Source organism: Protopterus annectens, chromosome 2.part2 (genome assembly GCF_019279795.1).
Source record: "Protopterus annectens isolate FY-2018-M chromosome 2.part2, PAN1.0, whole genome shotgun sequence".
Taxonomy (NCBI): domain Eukaryota; kingdom Metazoa; phylum Chordata; order Ceratodontiformes; family Protopteridae; genus Protopterus; species Protopterus annectens.
The window spans coordinates 236,955,481-236,969,778 of record NC_056730.1 but is presented as its reverse complement, the minus strand read 5'-3'; positions in this window follow the sequence as shown (position 1 = coordinate 236,969,778).

Genomic DNA, 14,298 nt, shown 5'->3' with positions numbered 1-14,298 from the left:
CATAGCAGTTAAAGTGTTTACCTCACAGAAACAGTTCAAGGTTTGATTCTTACCCTGGGAAGCATGGCCAGATTTGTCAAAACCCCTTGGATCATTAGCTTATTAATCACCTACTAATAACTGCATATAACATACATTTGTGAATAGTATATTCAAAATATATAGAATTCTGGTATGTATCATATTTGTGTGCCACATAACGTTGAGACCATTGGCTTTCCATGTTAAGCAAAGCCTAGCATTTTATTTTAAAATGTCATGGACTATGGCCAACAGCAATAACAAAAAAATCTGAGTTATCATCATGCTTCAAAACCAACATACCTAACAGATCGTGTACAACTTACTTTGCTTGTTTAGTTGCTGAGTTAAATGACTTGCTCATTTTTATACAACATGCAAATACAAATCTTAGGGATGAAATCATAATTCTAATAATATTCTCTATTTAATTTGAAAATAAGCAATAAATTATGTGACTTCATCTGCAAGTGGCATTTTGACTAGAAAAGGTGTGTTATGCAATGCTGAGATTCATATGGAAACCTGTGGTTAAAAGACACATTGATGCCTTAGTAATAGAGAGGAATATTTAGATTCCTAGCTTCTTTTGTGACTGAGAGGTTATCTCAAAGCCTATGCTACTGATGCACATGTTTCTGGTATCACTACATTACATCACATTACTGCTGATTTTATTTTTAAATAATAAAGTTCAAAGATGAACTTGACCCTAAGCAAATCACTTCACCAGACCGTTTTCCCTGGTAAAAAGAGGCATGTGTGCCTAGCAGGTGTACAAGTACATTAAATAAAAATAAGAAATGCTAAAATAAAATATGATTATGGTACTAGAATATTTTTTTCACATAATTTTTATTGAGTTTTCATACATACAGATGCATCAAAATGTTAAACAATATAAACAAATCTTAACTATATACAATGTCCATAATAGAAATAACTTTGCCAATACCTTCACATTTTATCTAAAAAATTTTTAAGTTTTAATCAAGCTAATTTTTTATGTGTCATTCTTGTAGTTCTTAACGTCATAGTCATTAATTCTCTATTACAAACTATTTTGGCCAGTGATATAAATTCCACAAAAGGTGTAATTTTCTTACTTTTCCAGTTTGAGGTAATGTTTTTTCTTGCTATTGCAAGGAGGGACCAGAGGAGATGCACTTGTGTACTTGGAACATACACTGGAATCGGAGCATTAAATAATAAGAATGAGTCAGTGACTTCACATTTATCTGACCACAACACTTTAATAAAGGACTTGAATTCCGACCAAAAAGGAATGACAGTATTACATTTTATAAACATATGTATCCAGTCTGCATATTCTGCTTCTTCACATCTCCAACATAATAATGTCTCATTACCTGATATTAATGCTATTTTGTGGGGTGTGAAAAAACTTCTGTGAATAAATTTCCATGTGAAAATTTTCCAAAAGGGAGATTATGTGGTTTTACTGATTGATTTAAGTATTACTGATTTCTCTTTTTCTGAAAAGTTAGATTTATTATTTTTTTTCTGCATAGCTCCATAGGGACTCATCTGGAGCTGGTAAATCCATTCTCAATGCCCTATATAACCTTGACACTGATAGTCCATAATTTATGCATAGTGTATTGATTTCATAAAAAAGTGTTAGAATTTTGGGTCTAGGTGCGGATTTCACTGTTTGATTTATTTTAAACTCATTAACTATATGTTCTCTAAAAGTGTGTATTTTTAGCCAGTTGTTTTGATTTATGTTATATCTTGCTATGAGAGAGGTTGTGTCTTGTATATAATTGTGATCAAAAATCTGATACCAGAAAACTAGGTCATTTCCTTTCACTTCTTCTATTTTTTTTTCATGTTATAAGAGTCCAAGCATTTATTTGTTAAAGCTATGGGAAACATAATAAATAAAAGATGTCTCATCTTATAATCTTTGAACATCAGCTGTTTGAAAATTTTTACTATGTAATTAACAAATGGAGAGAATTTTTTTTGTTACTTGTATTAAAGTAAATGTTTTTATGACAAGGTAAATTTTTTCCACTTCAGAAAACATATCATTGTTTATTGTTTCCTCAGAATTGTCTAGTAATATTGCTTTGTGTAGGTTTTTCCAGTTGGAAGTATATTTTCTGTTTAGCCAATGACTTATAATGTTAAAATAATTGATTCAGTATATAGTTCTAGATGTGAAAATGAGATTCCACCCTCTTCCCAACTTCTGTAATGCCATGAATGACTAATCCTTGTTTTTTTTTTTTTGGAAACCATAAAAACTTTATTACTAGAGAGCTAAGTGTTTCATTAGTTTTTTGGAAGGGGGTGCTAGGATGGCTTGAAAAGCATACAGACTTTTGGGTAGTATGATCATTTTAAGTAATGATAGCCTTTCCTCCATGGTGAATAACATTTTATTCCATTTGTCTAAGTAGTCTTTAATGATGTCTATTAACATTATGAAATTTGTTTGCCTAGTGTCTTTCTAGTTTGCTGTAATGGTTATACCTAGATATTTAATCATATTGTTAGCCCAATTAAAGTCTCTATATCTGTCCAGAACGGGGTTTATTTTTTTGCTTAACAAAATAGTTTCAGTTTTATTTTGATTAAAACTTAGGCCAGATATCATTTCAAAGTTTTGAAGAGATTCTGTAAAATGTTCAATTGAAGTATCTATGTTCCCAATTGTTAATAAGATATCATCAGCGAAAAGCTGGATTTTGGAACTGTACTTTCCATTGACATAGAAGCTGCTTATTTTATCATTAGTTCTTATGTAATTAGCTAATGGCTCCACTGACAGAGCAAATAATAAGGGTGATAGAGGGCACCCTTGCTTGGTGCCTTTCATTATTTTAAATGGCCTTGCCAAGAAAGCTCCAATTTTGATGTATGATATAGAAGTAGTGTATAATTTCTTCAGCAATTTTAAAAAATCTGAGGAAAATGTATACATTTCTAGAACTTTAAATAAATAGGGCCAACTCAATGAAACAAACGCTTTGTCCAAGTCCAGGCTAATAACTGTTAATTCTCTCTTTTTCTTTGTTTTCATAGTCCATTAATGCTATTAGTCTGATTAAATGGTCTTGGACCTTCCTGTGTGAAATAAACCCTGTTTGATCATCTTTTATTATTTTTGGTAAAAATTGATTTAATCTATCTGCTAGAATAGATGTAAAAATCTTGTAGTCCACATTCAGAAGGGTAATAGGGCGATAAGATGTTATAAAATGAGGGTCCTTGTCATGTTTCAAAATGGGTGAAATCATAGCATATTTCCAGGAAGGGAAACTGCCATCATTCTTTCTAAAGTCTTCAAAAGCATCTATTAGAATTTCTAAGGTCTCATCTTGAAGTATCTTATATATTTCCTTTTTATAGTCCATCAAGGCCAGGGGCCTTATTATTATTAATGTTTTGTATTTTTCCCTTAAGCTCCTTAAATGATATAGACTTAAGGAGTCTAGAGTTGTGTTATTTTGTTAATCTTTTTTCAATATTGTCTTTCAAAAACTCATACTATTATTAATATTATGTAGGTTGGTGTTATTTAGTGTTTCATGATGTGTTCTAAAGACCTCTAGTATTTATTTTAAATCTGTTGCATGTTTAGGTTTCTTCATGGAATTGTCTGTAATTTCCTTAATATGATCAGCTTTTGTCAGGCTTTTAGATTTAAGTGCAAGCCTATGCATATTCTTTGGATTAATAGTATAGGTTTGGAGCTTTTTTTTTCTAAGTTTATTGCTACTTTATGATTTAAAATGTCTGTGTATATCCTATTCAGTTGCTCTGTTTCAGAAAGTGTTGCAGCATCTTTTTTGTCCAAGTTCTTTTTTAATGTGTCAGTTTTTGACTATATGTATATTAGCTCCTTATCCCATTCTTTCTTTTTGTTTAAGTACCAACTTTTGATTTTACCACATAAGTATGATTTAAGTGTATCCCAAAGTATAATTCTAGAGGTCTCATTGTCATCATTAAAATCTAGAAAAGTTTTTATTTCTTTTAACAGCCATTATCTGAAATCTTTAAATTTGGTAATGTATGCAGGTAATCTTTCCCAGTATATCAGGTCTCTGGGTGTTATATGGATTTTGAAAAAAATAGCATTGTGGTCGGACAATGGGCATGTACTGATCTTGACTTCCTGTATCTTAGATAATAAATTATAAGTAACAGATATCTTATCAATAGTTGTTTGGGTGCCATAACTATAAGAGTAATGTGAATATTGCAGGGATTCTGATTTTCTTATGGTATAAATATCACTCAAATTTGAAGAGGTAATACAGTTATTTAATTTTTTTGCTGCAGCTGACATTTTAAAGTTACCATTCTTATTAGTGTCATTCTTGGAAAGAATGCAGTTAAAATCTCCTGCACATATAATATCTCATTTAGCTTTAAAAGAGATCAGTTCTAAGTACTTGTTTGCTGTTCATGCTCCAATACCAGGTATCCAGTATGCATTAACTAAGGTGATGTATTTTCTATTTATTTTGAAAGTTACCATACTTAACATACCATTTTTGTCTGAATATGAATCAATAATTTTAGGTACTGGTAAAGATTTTTTCCACAAAATCATAGTGCCCCTCATCTTGGTCTGATAGTGAGATGTGACAAGTATTGAATAACCATTAAAAAACAACCTATTCACATCTTTTTCTATCAGGTGGGTTTCCTGTATTAATGCAGTGTCCACTCTATTTGTTCTAAGGTAATTACATAAACTTCCTCTTTTTATTATTAAGGCCATTGACATTAAGCGAAACATTTATATGAGATATTTGAAAGCACATTCTTGCATTGTGTATTCTATTATGGACAAAATTTTAATGTTACACATATCTAACAAATAATCAGAACTATATACAATATCAAACATGGAATTTACAATTCCCGGTTCAATGAACAAGTCACTGAAGCCACCTTCTACCATCCTACAATCAATAGCCATTGTTAGTTTGATACTTCAGCCTATAATTTTTAAAATGTGCAATGCATTTTTGGATGTGACGACTCTCTTGACCTATGTAAGATTTCTAAACAGTTCTTTTGAGGTGTCATTAGACTGTGAATTGACTACCTTAATCAACAGTTATGAACATAAGATATAGTTTCAGTTATGTCACAAACCATTCCATTGCAAGTAATAACTACCTTGTGATTGCTAAATAACAGAATATTGGTTAATAAAATAATGAAGTAAACAAAAAGATTTACACGTCTTATAAGGCTTTAGAGCAACTTACTACCATCTTCATATCAAGTTCTTTATATTTTATAATCGGTAATAAGACTTTAGAATAAAATGTAAAAAAGGAATACAATCTCCTAAATTTAATCTTGCCAATATTTAACATGTTTCAGAAGAAAATAATGTGAATGATATGTTAACAAGGATTTGTTAAATGAACTTTTTACAGAGAACATTGCATGAGAGTTATGAGAAACAAAAAGAAGCTTTCTCTAAAGTTATGAATGTTGTCCTTTCTTGTTATTTGCTCATGTATTGAACACTATATTTGTCTTCTGTTATAGTTTGTCTTCTATTATAGTTTCGTAATATTTGTATATATATAAAAAAAAGACGGGGTGTATATAGTTCTAAACCATGTGTGTGACTACATGAATCTTCCTGAAAATGCATACATGTAGAATCAGTAAAACATGTTATCATGTGATTTTTAGATTATCAAGTAGTTTGAGTAAAATAATAAATACCCATATTGTTAGAACTATAAATATGATTGTGTCCATTCTTTTCCCATAAAACTTGTTACATTGCAGATTTGTATGCCAACAGTAAACACAATACTTCATTTTTGTTTTAACAAACAGAATCAGTTTACCCCAACATTACTAAGCATTAGAATTATTTGAAATAACTTCATGCAGTTATCCAGACATCAAAATGTGACCACTATGTCAAAAGCACATTACTGAATAGCTTTATAAATAAGAAAAACTTCTAGTACCTTTTTTTCAGTAGATTCAGCTAGGATTACATCTCTACAGTGCAGAAAAGCTGATATAATTCATTTTAGAGTCCAGTAGCCGAAATCCGATGTCTATTTCGTCGCAGAGCATCGCGCGATGATGATGAAAGGTCACATATTTCCTGTTTTCACAAAGTAAATCATCTGGAAAGCTGCAATGAGTGAAAAAACAGCTGTACTGCACTCGAGACACTAAATAGGTGAAGCTTTTTGCATTTTAGCAAGAAAATCATCTCGAGGACAGTGTTAGCAAGATTTACATCTGTTTATGGAGTGAAAAGGAAACTAAACATGCACAATCATTGAGATGAAGATAAAAAATAAACTGTTATATCAGGGACTTGTGAAATATCAAAACTGACAATGTCTACCCTATTAATGGATACAGTAAATAAGACAGTATGCTTTAAAACACATATACTCGGTTATAAGGAGGGGTGGCGCGTGCTCTTAGACTGCAGGACTGCAGCCCCCCCAGCTGTAAAACATGAAAATAAAACAAGAATGATAAATAAACATCAAACCACTAGTCCCGGAACATTGTGCATGCACACTCATGGCATTTCCTGATATTCAGACTGCTGGTGAACCAGTCTGGAGCATGCGCACAGAATCCAGACTATCTCCACCAGCAATCTGGATTACGAAGGCAACATGCAAGTCCAAATTTTCCCAGCAGTCCACAGGCAGACTGAAGCTGGTGCTTTCATGGAAAGGATAAGATGACAAGGCTGGGGCAGGCTGAAGCTCTCATGGGAAGGATGGTGCTCTCATGGCCAAGTGAATCTCTTACTAGGACAGATTCAATGTGGAGTTTGGGACTGGAGACTTGTCTGGCTCAGGTGTGTGTGTGTGTGTGTGTGTGTGTGTGTGTGTGTGTGTGTGTGTGTGTGTGTGTGTGTGTGTGTGTGTGTGTGTGTCTGTGTAGCCCCAGCTGCTACATGGTGGTGGGTGGAGAATAAGGCTTGAACCCTGTACCTTGGGCCCAAGTGGCAAGAGCCTGAATTCTTTATCTGCCACTGGCAAAATGTATTTTCTTTGAATCTGGGTTTCAATGAATGTGAGTTTCAAGGGCAGAGAAGTTTTAATGCTAGGTCTGTTTTCATTGTGAGATTGCATTGCTTTGTTTAGCAGATGTCTTAGTGTTTCTGCTGTAAAATGCAAAATAAAACTTTCAAATGAAGTCCAAATCATCGTAGAAATAAAGCAGTATGCACATCAGTGTTTATGGTAAATGGGGTGAAATAGCCAAATAATGGTTCATTGGAATGGCTGCAGGGGGGAGGCTCTATTCGACCATGATTTTGTGAGGGAGAAGGGCGGCAAGCTCAAAGACAGCCCCAGCTGAACTAAACTTCTCAACTGTCCAGATTTTCACAGAATGAATAGATTTTCGCTTCTTATTTTTGGTTTGTTCCTCATAAAATGTGTGGTTTTCTGGCAAATAATTTAGGAATTAAGTCACTAAATAATGACATACACTGGGTTTCAGACTTCATAACCTTCAGAAAAAAGCATGCTAAAGCAAGACCTGTTACAACAATTTATAGTACTGTTTATATGTTCCCCCAGTATATTTGACCTTGTCCAGATTTCCTGCATTAACAGGTTGAGAGGTACTTGCAAATAACTTACTTTATAGAATTAGGCATATCCAAACCATTCAACTGTCCCCAATTTTGGCTCAAAATGTTGCTCTTCCCCTAATAATCCCTCCGCAAAATGGCAATTTTGGAAAAAAACTTGGAGGGCTTACAATTAAGAAATAACTATAATAATCAAAGTTATAGATCACTCTTATTTCAGAAATGCATGTAGATTCTTTTATTTTGTCAGCTGCTCAAGTTAGCAGTACTAATATTAAAAAAGTGTCCCTTCTCTGACAGGTTTCCAGCTGTATTATGTGGCTATTTTATATTTTTGCATCACATTTTTGGTCCATTTTTCATAAAATTGTGTTTTTTTTGGCAAATTAGTGGCAAATCATTAAAGACTGAAGTTAAAAAATAATGACAGACATTTGAGTTTCAGATTTCATACCTTTCAGAAAATTCATACTAATGCAAGACCTACTATTCTATTATCTTTCTAAGTTTATATGAGCAATATTTAAAAATTGCCCTTATTTTTGGGCTTTTGTTCCACTTCTATATATGGCTCTGTCCATATATCTTGTTCTGAGGTAGAGAGGTATGACAAATGTGTCAGGGCCATCACAGTCAGCCAGAGACATTTCAAATTGTGATATACTTGTTGCACCCCACTCCTCCATGTAGTGACTCTGGATGTGTCCAAGCAAGGCAAGGAGCAGTTATGCAGTGTAAATGTGCAGAGTATCCCCCCATCTAAGGTAGACACAACTGCTACTTTTATTCTGTCCTTGATTTTGCAGAATGTTCTGGTTTCTGTCATATTTTTATACTGTTGATTTATGCTTATTATTACACAGAAAGTGCCTGTTGCTCTGTGTTTAAGTAGCAATGGTTTAATGACCATCAGGTAAGCTTGTCTGAGATTGTAAGATGCAAGTAAGCTTTAATAAGCATACTGTTAAAGAATTGCCAACATTGAAAGCCTTTCTGTTGTTGCCATGCAGAGAATACTTACATAACTAGATAATGTATAAGCCTTGGGTATTGAAATACATATGACAGTATTTGTAATAAAGGACAGGATTACATTATTTTAAGAAGCTCATTACATTTGTTGGAGACTTGCAGTCATCTTTGCAGGCTTTACTGTAAACCAAACAGAATGCCAATCTATCATGTGTGGTCCATTACCTGTACAGTAATCCTTTAAGCAATGTATATTGAGCTTGTTTCTTGTTTGCTTTTCATTTTTTACTTTATTCATGTTTTCCCCATGAAACAAGTAGATAGTTGTTGTCAGGCAGCAGGTCTTTTTTGGATAAGAAACATTTTTACAAGTGGGGGTATCACAGAGATTGCTACTTTCAGCATGTTAATTGGTACTTTAATAAAACTGAATATAAATTATAATTAGAACTGCAGTGCAAGGAGAAGTGGTTTGAGTTGAGTGCTGCTTGTTTTTCTTATACTTGATTTTGATTGGCATTCCAGTAATGCATTTAAAAAGTAATTTATTTTTTCATGCCTCACAACCTTTTTGTTTCCATCTAGAAATTAAGTAAGCTGTCATGCAGCCAATGCACTGAAATATTTTTTTCTTCTACACTTCATTTTGTCTTGATTGGACTGTCATAATGACGGTTTGGCACCCAGGGCAGCATATTTAATTAAAGTTACAGTTTTGTGGTTTTGAGCATAGCCCCTCCCCTTTCTAGTTGGCCACACCCCTTCCATTGACCCCACCCATTCAGCTGTCTCCTGCAGCCCCTCTTTGATTTGAAGTCACCAGCCACCACTGGAAGTATAAAATATCAGTTTCTACACATTATTACTCCTATTACCATCCTGTTATAATAAATAACAAGTCAAAGTAAACTTGACAAATGTATTTACGCTGTCCCCCCATGTATTTCCCAGTGTACAACACTATCAAGTTAAAAAAAAGAAAAACACATATTATTACTTTCACCTTCTATCAGCAGTTTTACTAAAAGTATCTAGTGCCTCTAAGATGTTAATAGCTTGATATTATATATATTTTAATATGCATAAGGACACATAAAAGACACAAGCTGTTGACGATACACTAGTTACAGTTAGTATTTATACAAGGTGCCACTCCAACAATCAGCAACTAGATCATGACTGAACTGCTTGTTTCCATATAAGGCTTTTTATAAAAAAATATAATATATATAATAGAAGAAGCTTTCTTACCTTTAAATTAGTATTTGTTCATTTGGGATCAAAGTATTTGGATAAATTCTGTCAGATGAGTAAGGTTACAAGTGATAATAAAAAAAAACATTTACTTTCCTTTTAGTTTTTTCTTGGTATTTTTATCATTTGTGAATGAATTACCATTGATGGCTTGTCTTTTCAGACTAGGTAATGAAATGTCCATATCTTCTAATTTATCCAACAGTTTATTCTTTCTGACAAACTCTGCTGCTTCTTCGAGGTTGTTGAATATTTTTTGTCCATCTGAGAGAGTAATTTTAATTCTTGCAGGGAACAAGATCTGAGCTTTTATGTCAGCTTTCTTCAAGCTTTTGATGAGAGGGACACATTCTTTGCTTTTTGTTATTGTCGTGGAGGTATAGTCATTATCAAACCTTATATTTTTCCCCTCAGGCTGTATTGGATTTTCCGACCAAGCTGTTCTTAATACAAAGTCCTTGTCCTGTGTGGATAAGAATTTAATTATAATAGATCTCACTACATTAGGGTTTTTAGAAGCAGATGTACTGGATAAAGACCTGTGGGCTCTCTCGATCCCAAATGAGAGGGATTCAGGAAGACTTAATATTTTGGACAGCCATTCATTTAAAAACTGGACCATATTATTTCCTTCCATCTTCTCGGGTACCCCATATATTATGACATTGTTCCTTCTTGATCTGGACTCCAGGTCTTTGACTTTCTCAAGTAAATGATTATTCTGTTTTAGAAGGAAATTAATGTGGGTGTCATTTTCCATTTGTCCCCCATCAATGTCATTTACAGTTTCTTCTATGGCTGGTATTTGTTCTGAGTGTTTGGTTATAATTTCCTTCAGGTCTTCTGTTTGTTTCTTATTTTCCTTTTTCATGTTCTCCATAATCTTTTCTAAATTATCCATCTTCACTGAAAGGTCCTGGATGCTGGAAATTATTGTGTGAAATTCCTTGTTCATAGAACTGTCCTGAGGAGAGGCTATTGTGTGACTCATGGTTTTGTTCAACTGTACAGAGCTGCAGTACTTCTGACAAGAAATGTCTTGACACAAACTCTGAAAGTTTAATTTATTCTTTGTAGATAGTCCACAGTACCAAGAAGTTTAACTTGTAAAGAAAATTTTCAAAATTATTTAGGTTAGAACCTAAAAATCCTGTTAGAAACAATCTTTAGAGACAGAGCATCAGAGAAGTGCTGCTAACACTTAGGCATCTTGGCCACGCCCCCTTACTGGAATATTTTGATGGCAGTGGTCTGATGTTTCATAAACAGGTCATGTCGCTATCAAAATGATTTTCTTGTTTTGTGAAAAACATGATTATGACCAGTACTCAATATAGATAGCTAATTTTAATCTGTGAGGCTATAATCAAGGTATATACAGGTAAGCCCTGTACAAGCATAATCAAATATCAGTCTTTTTTAAGTATGGCAATAAAGATTTTAATCTAAACATGTTTAATGTTAACTGTGTCTTAATTTTTTTTAATGAATTTACATACTTCTGTAGCCATCTTGCATTGATAAGGTATGAAGACCTGGTAGTTCTGGTGGTAAGGTATGAAGGTCTGGCAGTTGAGTTAGAAGACTAAGGAGCTGTTAATCACCTGTTTTCTGTGATCCACTGGTATAAGGTTTGATTCCCTCTGCCTCCATTTGCTAACTGTGTGACTCTGAGCAAGTCACTTCACCAGACGCTGCTCCCAGGCTGAATTTGAAAAAGGTTCATAGAGATCAGTGCTCTACTCCAGAAAACAAATACAAATAATGTAAATATGCTCGGTTTATCCTTTACTAAATCTGGTTTTGCCATTAGTGACTTTTTTGTACTCTTAGATTCTTTTGACTTTCTGTTCCCATATGCATAGTGATAAAATAAGAACATTATTGTATTATGCACTAAGTATATATGCCATATTTTTCATAAAGATATTTAAAAACTGCATGAAACTACAAGAAAGATTTTCTAGTATATATATATATATATATATATATATATATATATATATATATATATATATCCCTTGCATTTTGATGTATAATATTGCAGTTATATTTATATGGGAGCATTCACTTCAGGATCATGCATAATATTAACATATATAAGCTACAGTATGTTTAGAGACCAAGTGGCAGCATTTAGCCTCACAGAATGTGATGCAATTGTTATGACAGTATTCAGAGAAAGCAAGATTAAGTTCCATTTTAGTGCAGTATCTTAGTATTTAAAGAAGCATGTCAGATAACTTATAGTTCTGCAACAGAAGATATAACCACATGTAGATTATACTCCATCACACATACTGATTGGCAGGATTTATTCTAAGGGGACATTTACTGTTCAGATTAAAGTATATTACTTAGTCTGCATAGCAAAACTGTATTACAGTAAACTCTCAGTTAACTGGCACCCATCGGGATTGGTAGATGCCGGATAACTGTAATTTCTGGTTGCTTGAGAGTTACTATTAAAAATAGGCCTTACTAATACTGTACCCTATACAATTTGTTTGGTTTGACTTGTTCTCAGATTGGAGAGAGAGGGAATTTATTCCTATCTTCCTTTTTAAAACTCTAAAACTCAAAAATGTAAGGTATGTTTCTATGGGGGGATGCAGAAAGTGCAACGCATGAAAATTGCACTGTATTTCTTCAGTATTTTTTGCCATTTGCTTGAGTGCGCTGGTTGCCTGAGTTCTGGTTAACTGAGCATTTATTGTAATGAGTTTACAACTATGCATTTTACATTAAAGGATCCATGAGGTAAGTATAAAATAAAAACAAGTCAAACATCAGTGAATTAAAATACTTGCTATAACTATACTTAGATGTGGTGCAGGAGTAGAGTTCTAGAAAAATAAGTTCTGAAAGTTCTTTGAAAGATGTCCACAGAAATGCATTTATGAAGCTAAAGAGTTAAGGAATTTTTCAGGCCTAGAGTTTGATAGAATAAATGGCTTCCATACATCTCTAAAAACATGGGCTGGGAAGATTATAACACAATTAGCCCATTAAGAGTCTGTCTGTGGAGTGGAGTGTTGGCATACTTGCAGAAAAGGGCACTACACCCGTTTTGACATGAAAAGAGCAGAATATGAGTAACTGTTGGAGGGTTCCCTGATGCAATGAGGTGCTTTAGGTAGGCAATAATCCAGAAAGAGAAACAGGGTGATTTAGTAGCTTTTGCCCTTTTTTAGTGAAAGCATGTCGTCCAAAATAGCACCTAGGTTCTGCACTCTTATTTCAGTCTATTCCCATCTTAAATAATTATAGGGATATATACGGATCTATATTAGATAATCGAACTTTCAAAAGTTTGAGTGTCATATGATCAACACCATTTGATTGAATTTTTGAACGTTTGAACGTTTTAACGGAGATCTCCATATAGCTCGGAATGGAAGATTTCCCTGTTTTGCACTGTAGTGTGATCTCAGAGTTGGTATAGTTAAAGAGCGGGGTTGTGGGGGCCTGCAGCCCCCTACGTGGAGGTGCAGGGGGGCTTGCCCCCCTGCTTAAAACGTTCAGGTAGGTCATTTGTGTATTTTTTTTTTTTATTAGATATTCAAATTTTTAAAAAGTTTGATCATATGGTGTCAACCATATGACAGTCAAACTTTTGAAAGTTTGATTAACTAATATATAGACCCGGATATACAAAGATCTGGATAATATACTACAGTCTCACAAGCAGTCAGACCTGTACAGCTGAGTGTCAAGAAAATAACTCTTAAGTTAAGGTGATCCCCCCACAGTCTCTCACCTGGTGTATCTAGGATTGTCATCTGCTCCTGGAGGAAGAGTGACAAATGTGAATATCACTGACAAAGCAGTGATATGTTTGACTTGTTTTCTGATGACATCAGTAAGTTTAAGTATATAGGCATGGAAGGCAAAGAAATCAAACTGGAACCTACATCACAGAGGTGTGCCTTTTGAAGGAATCTATACCCAGGGCAACTATATGAGAGTGAGCTAAGAAGTGAGATACAACACAAGTTTCTGTTGCATGGTTACTTATTTGATGGAATTTGTGTTATGGGCAAGTATGAATTATTCATCTATGGCAGTGCAGTACTCTGCATAAGTCCTTTACTCCTCACTCTGCAGCATTATCAAATTATCCCTGCTGGCTGGGTTTGCTTAGCCATCTCCAACCTTGGATACCAGTAGCAATACAGGAGATACTGGGACCAGAAATCTGTCATAGCTGTTTTCTGAAGGATTATTTAGGTTGGTTAGATTCCTATACTCTCCTACTGCTAGTGTCCTGTTTAGTTATTATTTTGTGTATGAGATAAGGTCTAGAAGCATCTCCACTGCAGAACTAAAGCCAACAATTCCACCAATATCTTTCAGAGCCCCCTGCTCCACCAGGACTATGGGAACTGATCTACTACGTTCCACTACATCAGTTCCACCATCCAGCACACACACACACACACACACACACACACACACAC